General features: G+C 38.7%; 1 protein-coding gene across 5 annotated transcripts in view; it reads right to left on the minus strand.

Annotated features, from left to right (window-relative positions):
* The window catches only part of PDE5A (phosphodiesterase 5A), a 138,562-nt gene that overhangs the window by 36,586 nt on the left and 87,451 nt on the right, over positions 1-14,525 (minus strand). The gene's annotated exons all lie outside the window — the stretch shown is intronic.

Genomic DNA, 14,525 nt, shown 5'->3' on the forward strand with positions numbered 1-14,525 from the left:
CACTCAAACTAATGAAGAAACTAGGCTAGCTTTCATGACACTTTAGAGGGGATTCTTCATTTAAGTCACGTTTTTATGACTTCCTGTTTTTTATGATCCTCTTTTCTAAAGCTGTGGCTCTTTTTCACCATTTTTGCAAAATTTTTAAAAAACACAACCAACTTTGGCAGTGAAATTCACTAAGGGTGGAACGAAACACATCCTTGGGAGTAGGGCTGGATTGGGTTAAAGGAAGTAGTAGTATTCAGAATTTTTAAAATACTTTAATTTCTCTGCCATCGTTACTCAAAAGCAGTTGTTCTGAACACCATCTTGACGGATATGGAGCTAAATGTTAAACTGACCACCAGCTAAGAAAATCCTAGATTAGCTACCACATTTGCATTTCAGCATTAGATAATGACCATGAAAAGAGGGGCTTTAAAGTGAAGCACATGGTAAAACAGTATGTTTGCTATTAAGGGGTTCTAGTCCCGATGTTCCACAGACTTTATCACCCTCAACAAGATGTTCAACCACTCTGTCAAATTCTCACCTGTAAAATGAAGGGGCAGGGGTGGACTAGAGTGTCTCTAAGGTTTAATATTCTGAATTTATGGTATATTTATCTCTCTGGCCACAAGACTCCAGGACCTCTTATTGTCTTCTCCTTTGGAACCAGAAGCCACCCTGTATGGGGCACCTGAATCTTGCCACTGACCTTCCTGTACCAGGCTCAATCTCTCTCTCCGACCCTCTCATCATTTAAGGTAAATGGATGGATGCACCGTAGCTGTTGTGGCTATGTTGTGTTTTTCATGCTCGATTCCACATTCGTGTCACTGTCAGGCTTCTTGACACATGAGAGAAAGGAATCTTCCACAACTCCTGGCTACACTCTCTGCATGAGTGTAGAGGAGGATTAGACTGGGTATGTGGCAGCCTCTTTACTTAGTGTAGTAATGCTCTAAATGAAAATTTGAGTTTCCTGAAATCACCATGTTTTGTTTTTTTTTTTGGTGGGGGGCGGAGGTCTATACTTTTGCCATTTGTTTTTAAGGTTGATTAATACTCTTTCTCACTTCCAGGCCTCTTTAACTGTTTTTCCTCCACTTAGAATGCATCCCCCCCAAGTTTTCATATAGTTAGTTCTTTTCTTATCCTTCCCAGCTGCACCAGGGAAACATTCACTGGTACATCCCTTTGGGAGATACTATAGCCAGACTCCATCAGCATCTATTTCAACCTTCTACTGGTGAGCCTTCATTTTTTTGAAGAGTTTAGAAAACTCAAAAATATACTTCTCTGCTCCCTTTGCGGCCAGAGTTCTAGCTTAGTTTTGGTTTCTTCAGTGAACTACAGGCATACTTTGTTTTACTGCGTTTTGCAGACATTGTGTTTGTCTGTTTTTTTAAACAGTTGAAGATTAATGGCAACCCTGCATCGAGAAATCTGTCAGCACCATTTTTTCCTACAGCATCTGCTCTCTTCATGTCTCTGTGTCACATTTTGGTGATTTTCACAATATTTCAAACTTTCCCATTATTATTCTATGTGTTATAATGATCTGTGATAAGTGATCTTTGATATTACTACTGTAATTGCTTTGGGGTACCACAAACTGTGCTCACATAAGATGGTAAACTTAGTCGGTAAATGTGGTATGTGTTCTGACTGCTTCACCAGCCCGCTGTTCCACCATCTCTCTCTCTCTCCCTCTCCTGAGACCTCCCTATTCCCCGAGACACAACAATATTGAAATGAGGTCAGTTAATAACCCTGCAGTGCCCTCTAAGTGTTCAAGTGAAAGGATGAGCTGCACATCTCTCACTTGAATCGAAAGGTAGAAATGATTAAGCTTAGTGAGCAAGGTATGTCAAAAGCCACGGTAGGCCAAAAGCTAGGCCTCATGCTCTAGTTAGCCAAGTTGAGAATGAAAAGGAAAAGTTCTTGAAGGAAAGTAAAAGTGCTACTCCTGCGAAGGCACAAATGATAAGAAAGTGAAATAGCCTTCTTGTTGATATGGAGAAAGCGTTAGCGGTCTGGATGGAAGATCAAACCAGCCACGATATTACCTTAAATCAAAGCCTAATCCCAGAGCAAGACCTTAACTCTCTTCAGATCTGTGAAGGCTGAGAGAGGTGAAGAAGCTGCAGAAGAAAAGTCTGAAGCTGGCAGAGGTTGGCTCATGAGGTTTAAAGAAAGAAAATTCTTCATAACATCAAGTGCAAGGTGAAGCAGCAAGTGCTGATGTGGAAGCTGCAGGAAGTTCTCCAGAAGATCTAGTGAGGATAATTAATGAAGGTGGCTACACTAAACAACAGGTTTCCAATAGAGAGGAAGCACCTTCTATTGGAAGAAGATGCCATCTAGGACTTTCACAGCTAGAGACAAGTTATTTGGAAATATCTTCTTCCATTCAGTAGGCTGCCTTTTTGTTTTGGTTTTGTTATGTAAAACCGTTCTTGTTTGATATAGTCCCACTTGTTTATTTTTGCTTTTGTTGCCCTTGCCTGAGGAGACAGATGATGTCAGAGTTTATTGCCTATGTTTTCTTCTAAGAGTCTTATGGTTTCCACTATGACCTTTAAGTCTTTAATCCATTTTGAGTTTATTTTTGTATATAGTATAAATGGCCCAGTTTCATTCTTTTGCACGTAGCTGTCCAGTTTTCTCAACACCATTTACTGAAGAGACTGTCTTTTAACCGTTGTATATTCTTACCTTCTTTGTTGAAGACTAATTAACCATAGGTCAATACATTGATTGACCTCCTGACCTCAAACCTCCTGACCACAGATTTCTGCACTCTTTAGTCAGTTGCATTGGTCTATGTGTCTGTTTTTTGCCAGTAGTAAACTGTTTTGATTACTCAGCTTTGTAGTATAGTCTGAAAACAGCAAGCGTGATTCCTCCAGCTTTGCTCTTCCTTCCAAAGGTTGCTTTGGTTATTGGGGGGCTTTTGTGGTACCATGCAAATGTTAGAATTAGTTGTTTGAGTTCTGTAAAAAATGCCATTGGGGGTGACTGGGTGCCTCAGTCGGTTAGGCGTCCGACTCTTTCACTCATCTCTAGGAATTTTTTTCTTTCCTCTTTGATTTGTTCACTGACCCATTGGTTGTTTAGTAGCATATTGTGTAGCCTCCATGTGTCTGTATTTTTTCCACTTTTCTTCTTGTAATTCATTTCTAGTTCATACAGTTGTGGTTGGAAAAGACACTTGATAACCCTCTTGTTGGAGTGATCCCTTTATCGTTATGTCATGTCTTTCTTTTTCTTGTTACAATCTTTGTTTTAAAGTCTATTTTGCTTTTTTTTTTTGCTTCTATCTGCATGAAATATCTTTTTCCATTCCTTCATTTTCAGTCTATGTGTGCTTTTATTTTTTTAGAGAGAAAGAGCTGGGGAGGGGGCAGAGGGACAGAGAGAGAATCTTAAGCAGGCTCCGTGCTCAGCAGAGAACCTGATGCAGGGCTCAATCTCACCACCCTGGGATCGTGACCTGAGCTGAAATCAAGACTTGAATGCTTAACTGATTGAGCCACCTAGGCACCCCTGTGTGTGTTTTTACATTTCAAGTGAGTCTCTGTAGGTAATGTATAAGTTGGTCTTTTTTTTTTTAATCTATTCAGCCACCCTATTTCTTTTGATGGGAGCATTTAGTCTATTTACATTTAATTACTGACAGATATGTAGATATGTCCTTATTGCCATTTTGTTGATTGTTTTCTGGTTGTTTTTGTAGTTCTCTGTTCCTTTTTCTCTTGCGTTCTTCCCGTATGATTTTGTGACTGTCTTTAGGGTCATGTTTTTATTCCTTACTCTCAATTTTTTTGTATATCTATTGTAGGCATTTCATTTGTGGTTACCATAAAGTTCATATATAACTTCCTAGGTATATACCAGTCTGTATTAAGTTGATGGTCACTAAAGTTCAAGCACATTCTAAAGCATTAGATTTTCACTCTCCCCAATACATTTTTTGACATCATATTTTACACATATTTTGTGTATTCTTTGAATAATTATTGTAGATATAGAAAATTTTTATTACTTTTGTCTTTTAAACTCCATAATAGTTATATAAGTGGTTGACCTAGTACCTTTACTAAATCTTTACCTATACCAGTGAGATTTTTTTAAATAATTTTCTTATTGCTAATTATGGCTTTTCCTTTTCCATTTAATGAAGTATCTTTTAAAGTTTCTTGTAAGGTCAGTTTAGTGGTGATAAACTCCTTTAGCTTTTGCTTATTGAGGAATCTCCTTATCTCGCCTTCAATGCTGAATGATAACCTTGCCAGGTAGAATATTATTGTTGTTGTTGTTTTCCTTTCAGCAGTTTGAATATATCATACCACTCCCTCTGGCCTATAAAGTTTCTGCTGAAATATCAGCTGATAATTTTATAGGGGCTCCCTTGTATGTAACTAGTTGTTTTTCTCTTGCTGCTTTTAAGATTATCTCTTTATCTTTAACTTCAGACATCTTGATTATAATGTGTCTTGGTATGGGTGTCTTTGGGTTCATCTTTTTGGGGCTCTCTGTGCTTCCTGGAGTTGAGCGTTTTCTTCCTTCACCAGGTTAGGGAAGTTTTGTGGCATTATTTCTTCAAGCAGGTTTTCTGTCCCTCTCTCTCTCTTCGCCTTCTGGAACCCCTATAATGTGAGTGTTAGTATGCTTAATGTTGTCCCTTAAACTATTGTCACTTTTAAAAATTTTCTTTTCTTTTTGTTCTCATTGGGTGATTCTCCCCTACCCCTACCCTAATCTTAGAGAATCTGTACTTCTGCATCTTCTGCATCTGCTGTTGATTCTAGCTTTTCATTTCAGTTATTGTATTCTTCAGCTGATTGGCTCTCTTTTGTATTTTCTGTCTCTCTGTTGAAGTTCTCATTGTATTCAACCATTCTTCTCCCAAGATCAATAAGCATCATTATGACCATTTCTTTGAACTTTTTATCTGGTGGATTGTTTATTTCATTTATTTGTTCTCTGCAGTTTTGTCTTGTTCTTTCATTTGGAACATGTTTTTCTGTCCCTTCATTTTGCCCCCTGACTCTCTGTGTTTGCTTCTATATATTGAGTAGATCAGTTATGTCTCCTTGTCTCAAAGGAGTAGCTCTATATAGAAACTATCCTGTGGGGCCCTGTAGTGGAAACTCTCCTGGTTACCCATCCCACCCAACACCACCCTCTGGGTGTGGCAGGGTGGAGGGCCAATCACTGGTTGTGGTGGGGTGAGGTTACCTGGGGCAGTGCCACTGTCACCAAGGCCACCCATCAGGTGTGGAGAGGCAGACAGCCACTTGAGAGGAGCACTGGCCAGAGCTGGTGGGTTGGGTGAGGCAATTTGCAGGGAAATGCCAGGGTAGGGCAAGCAGTGCTAGCACTGTAGATGGATAGTGTCAGAAACAGCACCTGCTAGGTAGGGCAGCTACTCAGGACAAGTAGGTAGAAGGGGAGTGAAAAAAAAAATGGCATTCACAGTACTTCTATCCCTGGATGAAGTTCCAACAGATCCCAAATTAGTTCTGTGCCCTAAATTTAGTCAATTAAATTAGTCAATGAATCTCATTCACATGTAACACAGGTACTTTTCAAACTCTTGCCTCTACTCTGGGACTCAGAGCAAGTGAGACTGTGCACATGCCCTTTATGAGTGGAGTCTTGATTTTCTTTTGTCTTCTGGCTCTCCTGGACTTAAGCCCCACTGGTTTTCAAAGCCAGATGTTATGGGAGCTCATCTTCCCAGTGCAGGTTTCCTGGGTCAGAGAACCCAATGTGAGTACTGGATCCCTGTTCCTCAGAGAGGGCCTTTGCAATCATGATATCCTCCCATTTTGCTGCCATGCTGGGGAGGTATGAGTCCTGAGTTTAGTAGACTGTCTCTGCCTCTTTGCCACTCTTGGTCATCTTGATGCGACTATTTCTTTATATCCTTAGTTGTGTAAAATCTTAGGTCTGCTAGTCTTCAAGTTGTTCTTGGAGATAGTTGTTTTTAAACAAAAACAATTTTTTGTTTTGAGAGACAGAATGTGAGCGGGAGAAGGGCAGAGAGAGGGAGTCACAGATTCCAAAGTGGGCTTCTGGCTCTGAGCTGTCAGCACAGAGCCTGACGTGGGGATTGAGCTCACAAACCATGAGATCATGACCTGAGCCGAAGTCAGATGCTTAATCGACTGAGCCACCCAGGCACCCTGATAAGTTGTTTTATATGTAGTTGTAGTTTTGGTGTGTCCATGGGAGGCAGTGAGCTCTGGATCTTGATTGCAAATCTAAACATTCTATTTCTTGAAGCATTAATGTAGCCAAAACCTAGATTCAATCTTACCTTGCAGGTTGCTGAATTACAGTGTAGTATGAAATCACAGACTTGCCACATCTCTTATGTGAATTACTACATATACCTCAGACCATTCTAGATATTCTAGAATGTCTCTATATTATATAATTTCACAATGCCCTACACTTTAAAGTTATAGCCTTTTTTCTGATTATAATCATATAATATTGTATAATTATGTTATACATACAGTCCTTCACTATTCAAGTTCAAAGAGGGTAGAGACTTATTTATTGTTATGTGGAGCCCACATAGAGTAGGAGGTAAATATAAATGTGTGAATGAAAATCTTTTTGATATCATCAAGCACCTAACCAGCTCTCCATAATATTTAATTTAATTTAATTTAATTTAATTTGGCAAAGAGTTATAATACAAATGTTAACATCAATAATGAACCATGCTGTGTCAGAAACAACAGATATATTATAGAATATGCTTTCTTACCCTATAGTTCAATTATGAATTTTATTTGCTTTAAAAATTTTTAAATATAGTTGAATTCTTTTCATCTGCACAATAAATATTTCATTACTATAGTTTTTTAACAATCAGCTTCAGCTTGTCTTAAGTCTCATTAAAGTTTGATTCATTCACTTCCAAGAACACTGGAAACTCATGATGGGAAAGCGATGACCAATATCCTAGCAACTCTGGCAAGAAGTTACTCAAAATGGTCAATTCTAGATTACTGCCCTCGAGTAGAAAACTGTTTAAACTTTAAACAAAGGTTTACACTTGTTCTTACAACACATGGTACATTTTTCTTCCAGATAGTCCACCTACCTCTTCCACTTAGACTAATTTAAAAAATGAGTGTATACTTCATTGAAGTGCACATTATTAGAAGGGCTCAGGCAAAAAGACTTGGAACATGACAAGGTACATCAAAATCTTGATGCTGCTACTACTAGACTGAGAACTAATTTTCCTCCCACTGTTACCACTACTAACAACTAATACTTCCTGGGCACATAGGTACCAGGAACTCCACTCACAACTCTGCAGGGTAAATTCTTCTATTATCCTCTTTTTATACATAAAGAATCTGAGACACGGAGAAGTCACAGATTTGCCTGAGATCATGGAGCTGGAAGTTGAACCTGGTTTCTCTCTAGCCCTATGCTTCTTTATGTATTTCATCAACTATTATTTCTAGTTTCATAATCATTTTAAGAAGAAAGAAAGCAAAATCTTATTGGATACTGAAGGAGTTTGGGTTATGTTATTTCAGGCTAGATTATAGGCTCTCTAAAACTTTAGATTTTCCAGAATCTACTGATTGATTCATTCACTCACTTAACAAGATATGTAAACCAGGTTCTTATTCAGCAATCACTAGACGGTAGCTATGATGATGATGATGACTCAAGAACTAATAGCCTGATGGAGAGGATAGGCACATAAATAATTGAAATACATAGTTTTTAAAGTTTAATGACACAAGGATGTTAGTAGTTTGCACATGCTCCCTAATAACACAACGATAGATAATGAAAGTACATACTTAACTACTTTTTTTAGTCACTTGTGATGGTTAATTTTACGTCTCACTTGACTAGACACACTAAACACTATTTCTGTGTATGTCTGTGAAAGTATTTCTGGATGAGATGAGCACTGAATCAGTGGACTCAGTAGACTTCCCTCTTCAATGTGGGTGGACATGATGCATCTGTCCAGGGCCTGAATAGAACAAAAGGTAGAAGACGGAAGAACATGCCTTTTTTGCTTCCTATGAAGTTGGAATATCTAACCTCATCTTCTCAGGCCCTTGGACTTGGATTTCAAGCATCAGCTCCTCTGTTCTCAGGCCTTTAGACTCAAACTGAATTATATCACTGGTTTTCCTGGGTCTCCAACCTTGCAGACATAACAATGCTGGAATTCTCAGCCCCCATCACTGTGTGAGCCAATTCTTCAGAATAAATCTCTCTCCTACTAGTTCTGTTTCCCTGGAGAACCTGAATATAGTCACTTATTTTTCTAAAGTCAAAGACAACCGACAGACTGGGAAAAGATATTTGTAAATGACATATCAGACAAAGGGCTAGTATGCAAAATCTATAAAGAACTCACTAAACTCCACACCCGAAAAAAAAAAATAATCCAGTGAAGCAATGGGCAGAAAACATGAATAGACACTTCTCTAAAGAAGACATCCAGATGGCCAACAGGCACGTGAAAAGATGCTCAACGTCACTCCCCATCAGGGAAATACAAATCAAAACCACTCACACCAGTCGAGTGGCTAAAATGAACAAATCAGGAGACTATAGATGCTGGTGAGGATGTGGAGAAACGGGAACCCTCTTGCACTGTTGGTGGGAATGCAAACTGGTGCAGCTGCTCTGGAAAACAGTATGGAGGTTCCTCAAAAAATTAAAAATAGACCTACCCTATGACCCAGCAGTAGCACTGCTAGGAATTTACCCAAGGGATACAGGAGTACTGATGCACAGGGGCACTTGTACCCCAATGTTTATAGCAGCACTCTCAACAATAGCCAAATTATGGAAAGAGCCTAAATGTCCCTCAACTGATGAATGGATAAAGAAGTTGTGGTTTATATATACAATGGAAAGCCACTTGGCAATGAGAAAGAATGAAATCTGGCCTTTTGTAGCAACGTGGATGGAACTGGACAGTGTTAGGCTAAGTGAAATAAGTCAGAGAAAGACAGATACCATGTGTTTTCACTCTTATGTGGATCCTGAGAAACTTAACAGAAGACCATGGGGGAGGGGAAGGGGAAAAAAAAAGAGAGGGAGGGAGGCAAACCGTAAGAGACTCTTAAAAACTGAGAATAAACTGAGGGTTGATGGAGGGGTGGGAGGGAGGGGAAGTAGGTATGCGCATTGAGGAGGGCACCTGTTGGGCTGAGCACTGGGTGTTGTATGGAAACCAATTTGACAATAAATTTCATATTAAAATAAATAAATAAAGTCAAAGAGAATCTATCCTGAACTTTATATAAGACAAACAACCTTTTTTTTTTTTTTTTTTTTAAATTCAACTGTTTCTCATTATGAAGGCCTCTACACAAGTGTAGAGGGTGGGTGCCTCTTTGTTTACTTAATAGAGAAATAAAACTTTATAGGAAATAATCTATTTGTAAAGTGTATAGTCTCCTTGAAACCCAAAAAGCATGTGTCCATGGAAAATAATATACTTGGGTAAGGTAAATAAAAGGATCATTTAAAAATTACTGAGTTTCTTATTTTGGGTGGGTGCCTCATGAAAAAGGTTTATATTTAGCCTGTGGCAAAGTCTCTGGTCACCTCAGAAGAAAATAAAGACATGTGGCCACATGGCTACACAACTTGCTTGACTGTATAACCTTAATACAAAAAAGGTCACACTGCTATCAAAGTCATTCTACCCCCCTTAGGTCTGAAGTATCAAATCTCAAGAGCTAAAATAAAAATTACAAAATAACTCCTAACTGCCAACTGTTACGGCAAGGCTCCCTTATTCAGAAAGTCATTTCTTAAAATAAGTTTGAAAAGAAGAGCAGATACTGAACTTGGCCATCCATAAAATGTCAAATTCTTCCAATTAGCTTCAGTATTGTATAAAGGCATTTTGTTACATTACTCCTGACGTTTATTCATTATAAATGTTAGGATGAAAAGAGGTTTTCCTCAATGATCAGTTATTGAAGGAAACTATTTTCAGGCATAAAATTAATGTAAGATATCTCATGGGTTCATTGGTAGCTACAAGCAGAGACCCTCAGTTAGGTGTTTTAAGCTCTCCCTGTCAGTCCCTGATCACTACCCCCACCTATTGGGGCACCATTTTATGCGGAGCAGTTTGTTTCTAGGTCTTTGAATAAAGCCAGTTTGACAGCCATCACGTTATACTTTACAGAAGGCTAATGTCTCTCTTCTTAAAAACATGTTTTTAAAGAAAAAATCCATACCACTTACAAGCCTGTTAGAATTTATCTTTCTCTAAGAGGGAAGTGAATCCAAATACACATGAAAAAGAAATCTTACTTATTCAAAGGGAAGTAAATAACCAACTTAGTATGTGGAACCGAATCTTATAGAGAATACAGAAGTGAATAAGGCACAGCACGGCTGGATTAGCATATTTTCTTCAATAACTATACCAACATGTTTTATCACTTTTCCTTCTTTCTAACATTATATAAATGTGACTATTTATTTATTTGTTTTCAAATGTTTTTATTTACTTTTGAGAGAGAAAGCATGAACTGGGAAGGGGTGGAGAGATTGGGGGACAGAGGATCCGAAGTGGGCTCTGCAGAGAGCAATGAGTCTGACACAGGGCTCGAACTTCACGAACTGTGAGATCATGACCTGAGCCAAAGTTGGATGCTCAACCAACTGAGCCACCCAGGTGTCCCTAAATGTCATCTTTTAAATCTCAATGGCAAAGAGGCACAGAATATAAAAACTAATGAGCATACAGTTTTCAAAACCATGCAAAGATGGCACATGCTAATGTCAAGATTCTGATAATATGTACATATGCTTATAAGTAAAACTCTCAGGGTAAATTTATGACTAAATGAGGAATTAGTCTGGTTAACATCTATTTAGTATATAGGAAGCTGAAGAATGGTGACACTATATTCTGGAGCTAAGATTACCATTGGAAGTAATGTACTAGTGAATTCAAAGCAGAAAAGATAAGGTTAGCTTGCCGAAGGAAAGCAGGAAGAATCAAACAGAATTTACTAAGTCTTGCCAATGTGGAAAAGACACAGCCCAGTTAATGTTATAGACATCTATAAAAACGAATGTGATGGTATACAGGAAGTCCAAAGGACCCAGACGGTTTCAGGGTCATTCTAGCACTGTTTGAGGAAGAGTGTGCCTTCCTGGATGCCGTAGGTTACTACAGTTCAGCGACACTGGTTATCAAGATCATAACATCAACTCTTTGTTATTATTGGCTCAAAATTTTCTATTTATAATTTGACTATCCATATATAGATTTTCTCAAAAAGTGGGGGATGTGATGATCATCTTGATACAAGGAATTAGATCTATACTCTGCCACTGACTTGGGCATCAGGGATTTGAGTCAGAAACATGGCTCTGCCCTTTGCTGCTGTCACCTGCAGCAGGAACACACTCCTGATCAAGAAAGTTCACATGACGTTTCTGGCTCTGAAAGATTAAGGTCAAGATGAAGTAAATTCTGTTCTAGGAAATCCCGCCTGAGAGGTCAGCTTCTCCCTATCTCACTATTTTGATGCAGAAACCTTTCAGGATCACGAAAGGGTGAGTTTGCTTTTATATACATTACATATGATTCAGAAATTGCTATAAAGCAGAAGCTATAGAGATAAACTGAATAAGCAGTGACCCCACGACAAAACTGAGCTTATTTCAAAAAACTAAGCTCTAATACATATTTATTCTCTGCTCTTCTAACAAAAGAGGAAAGCAGAAAAGGAAACCAGTCAATCAAATACTCAGTTACTGGTAATAAATACTGATTTCATTCTGATATCTTAACTAATAATTTTCTAATAACCATTGCCAGGTAGCTGGGGTTCATTTATTTTTATCTCAACAACGTGTGACTAAGGATCATTAAAGATATATGGTAAAATGCTTAGTTTAAGGCCTTATTTCTGCTACACCCAATTTTAAGTCAAGAGAAATTAGATTAAAAACTCAAGTAAAACAAAGGGGAAAAAATAAGGATTTTGAGTTTCCTATCAACTTGGTTATACTTTTGTTATAATTAGAGAACTTTTCTGGAAACAGGCATAAATATTTGGTATACTTAAATATATTATTTAATTCTCTCCAGAACTAACTTGTAAAAATAAAAGTGAAGAAAACATTAGGCAGCTTTTCAATTTATTTTAGGTCTTAAATTGCGATAAATAATCAGATACACGACAAAGCAACTTTGGTAGTCGCTGGATGATGCAGACACCTGTGCAGTCGGGGCTGTAAAGGAATTTTTATTAGGCTGATGGAAAACCAGTATTGAATTCAGTTGCTGAATTTCAACCAATTTAAATAAATTAGCTGACCTATAAGTGACGTAACCCTAAATTTCCCAATGCAGCTGCCAGAAATCTATTTTCCATATGAAACAACAGATGGTTTTGAACAATACTGCAATATAGCAATTTTCAGTTATTCCAAAGCGTTTTTCTCTCGCTAAAATTATAAAAATAATTGAGAAAATAATTTTCAGATTTTTTCTGAAAGATTGCCATTTTCAAAGTGAAAGCAAAGTTTAATATCCTAGTGATGTTTTTAGCATTATCTTCAGAAATTGCTCTATTTGCTAGTTTTTATTTATCTAAAACAACACATGGCAGAGTGTAACCTTGCCCTCATTTTAGAACTAATTTAATACTCTTGCAGTGCTCGCAAGCACTTCAAGATGTATCTTTCCATGTGATAATGTCCAACTCACAGTATGCATTTAGTTAAAAACTTCATCATTCTGGAAGGATGAGACCAACAGGCCAATTAAGCCTGATGTGAAAGATATTTATAACCTATAAACCTCTGTAAATAATTGAAGAACTGTTCGTTTCTTCAAATACCGCCATGAACAAAATAAATAAAGTCCATCCCGAATGAGGCTAACCCCAAAAGAAGCTTAACCTTTCAGGTGAAACATCCCAAGTTCCTTAAACTGTTCTTGGCAAATAAATGACTCTGCTTTCTACTCACTGATTTAACTGAGAACATCTGTAAGTCCTCAGCCTTCCTTTTCCAGCTCATTACCTCTCCAGTGCCACACAGGGGAGTCTGGGCTTTGGATCTGGGCTGCCCGGAGTTAGTACTGGCACCATAACTTAAGACCGGGGAGATCCTGAGCAGGACAACCTAAAGCCTCTCAATCTCAAATTCCTCACATTCCACCTGCTAACCATACAGACCTGATAGGTCTGCTGTGGACTAAATACACTTAGTGAACACACACAAAGAACTTCCAACATGCCATGTATGAGGTAAGTGCTCAATAAATGTAGCTATTCTTATTATTATTACTATCATCGCTTCCCTCTTGTCTCACTCAATGCCTAGGCTGCTCCAAGGTCCAGATCTCTTCCCTGCCTTGCACTGCCTCATTGCCGTACCTTTGCCCTCCATCCACGAACATGCTGGTTCTCTTCCTTGTGAGCGAGCCTTGTGCACAACACAAAGCAAACCAAAACAAAAACATCAGCCAGCATCCTTAATAACTACTTCTCCACTCCTTGCTTTATACAAAACTTGTCTTTTAAAACTAGTCTATATTCATTTCCTCCGTTTTGTCACCATTTACTCTTAACTCTCGCAGTTTTACTCCTAAAGCTGCCGTCTGAACAATCACATGATCACAGAATGCAGCAGCCTTCCTCAGTCCCACTTCTCAACCTTCTACAACCAACAGGACCTCCTTTTTGAAACTTCTGCCTTTTGCGCCACGGCCCCATCCTAAATCTTCCTCCCTGTTTAACGACCACATCTGTACCTCAGCCAGGTTCTTTTCCCACTCCTTCCACAGAAACCCAGATTCCCAAAAGTTCTGCCTTCAGTCTTTCAGGCCCCTCTCCCAACCGCTCTACCCCCATGGGACTGCCCCAAACCGCAAGGCTGGACCTCCAAATCGCCACCTCTGTTCAGCCCCTCCCCACTCCAGTCCTGCCTTTCATGATTACTGAAGATGTCCATTGAGTCCTTCCACCAGCACCTCACACTTACCACGTTCTAAGTCAAATCTGCCAAGTTTTCCTTCTTAATATTTCCACTTTAGTTAATTCATGGCACCATCATTTTTTTAATGGTGGAGGTCAAAACATTTCAATCATCTTTAATCTTCTCTGTCCCTAACAGCTCATAACAGACAGCACAGTGGTTGTATGCATGGGCTCTGGAACTAGACTGTGTGAGTTTGTATCCTGACTTCCCCTCTTTCTGCCAGTGTGACCTTGAGCAAGTCACTTGGCTTCTCTAACTTCAGTGTGGCCCTCATAATATAGCTGTGCAGTTTTCGTGAGAAAATGTAGGTAAGGCCACAGAGGGTTGGCATTTGGCCAGGTATGATGATGAGGACAATGAAAAAGAATCTCAGTGATCTGTTCACACCCTTCTCATTCTTTACAGACTCCTGTCACATCTCACATAGACCTCATCTGTGTTATCTCAAGTAAATTTCAACTCAGAAGGGGAGCCTTTGCTGTAAATGTGTAAGTACCTCAAATTTT

Source organism: Lynx rufus, unplaced genomic scaffold (genome assembly GCF_022079265.1).
Source record: "Lynx rufus isolate CCGP_SWC_20201006 ecotype Redwood Valley unplaced genomic scaffold, mLynRuf1.p SCAF_3, whole genome shotgun sequence".
Lineage (NCBI taxonomy): Eukaryota > Metazoa > Chordata > Mammalia > Carnivora > Felidae > Lynx > Lynx rufus.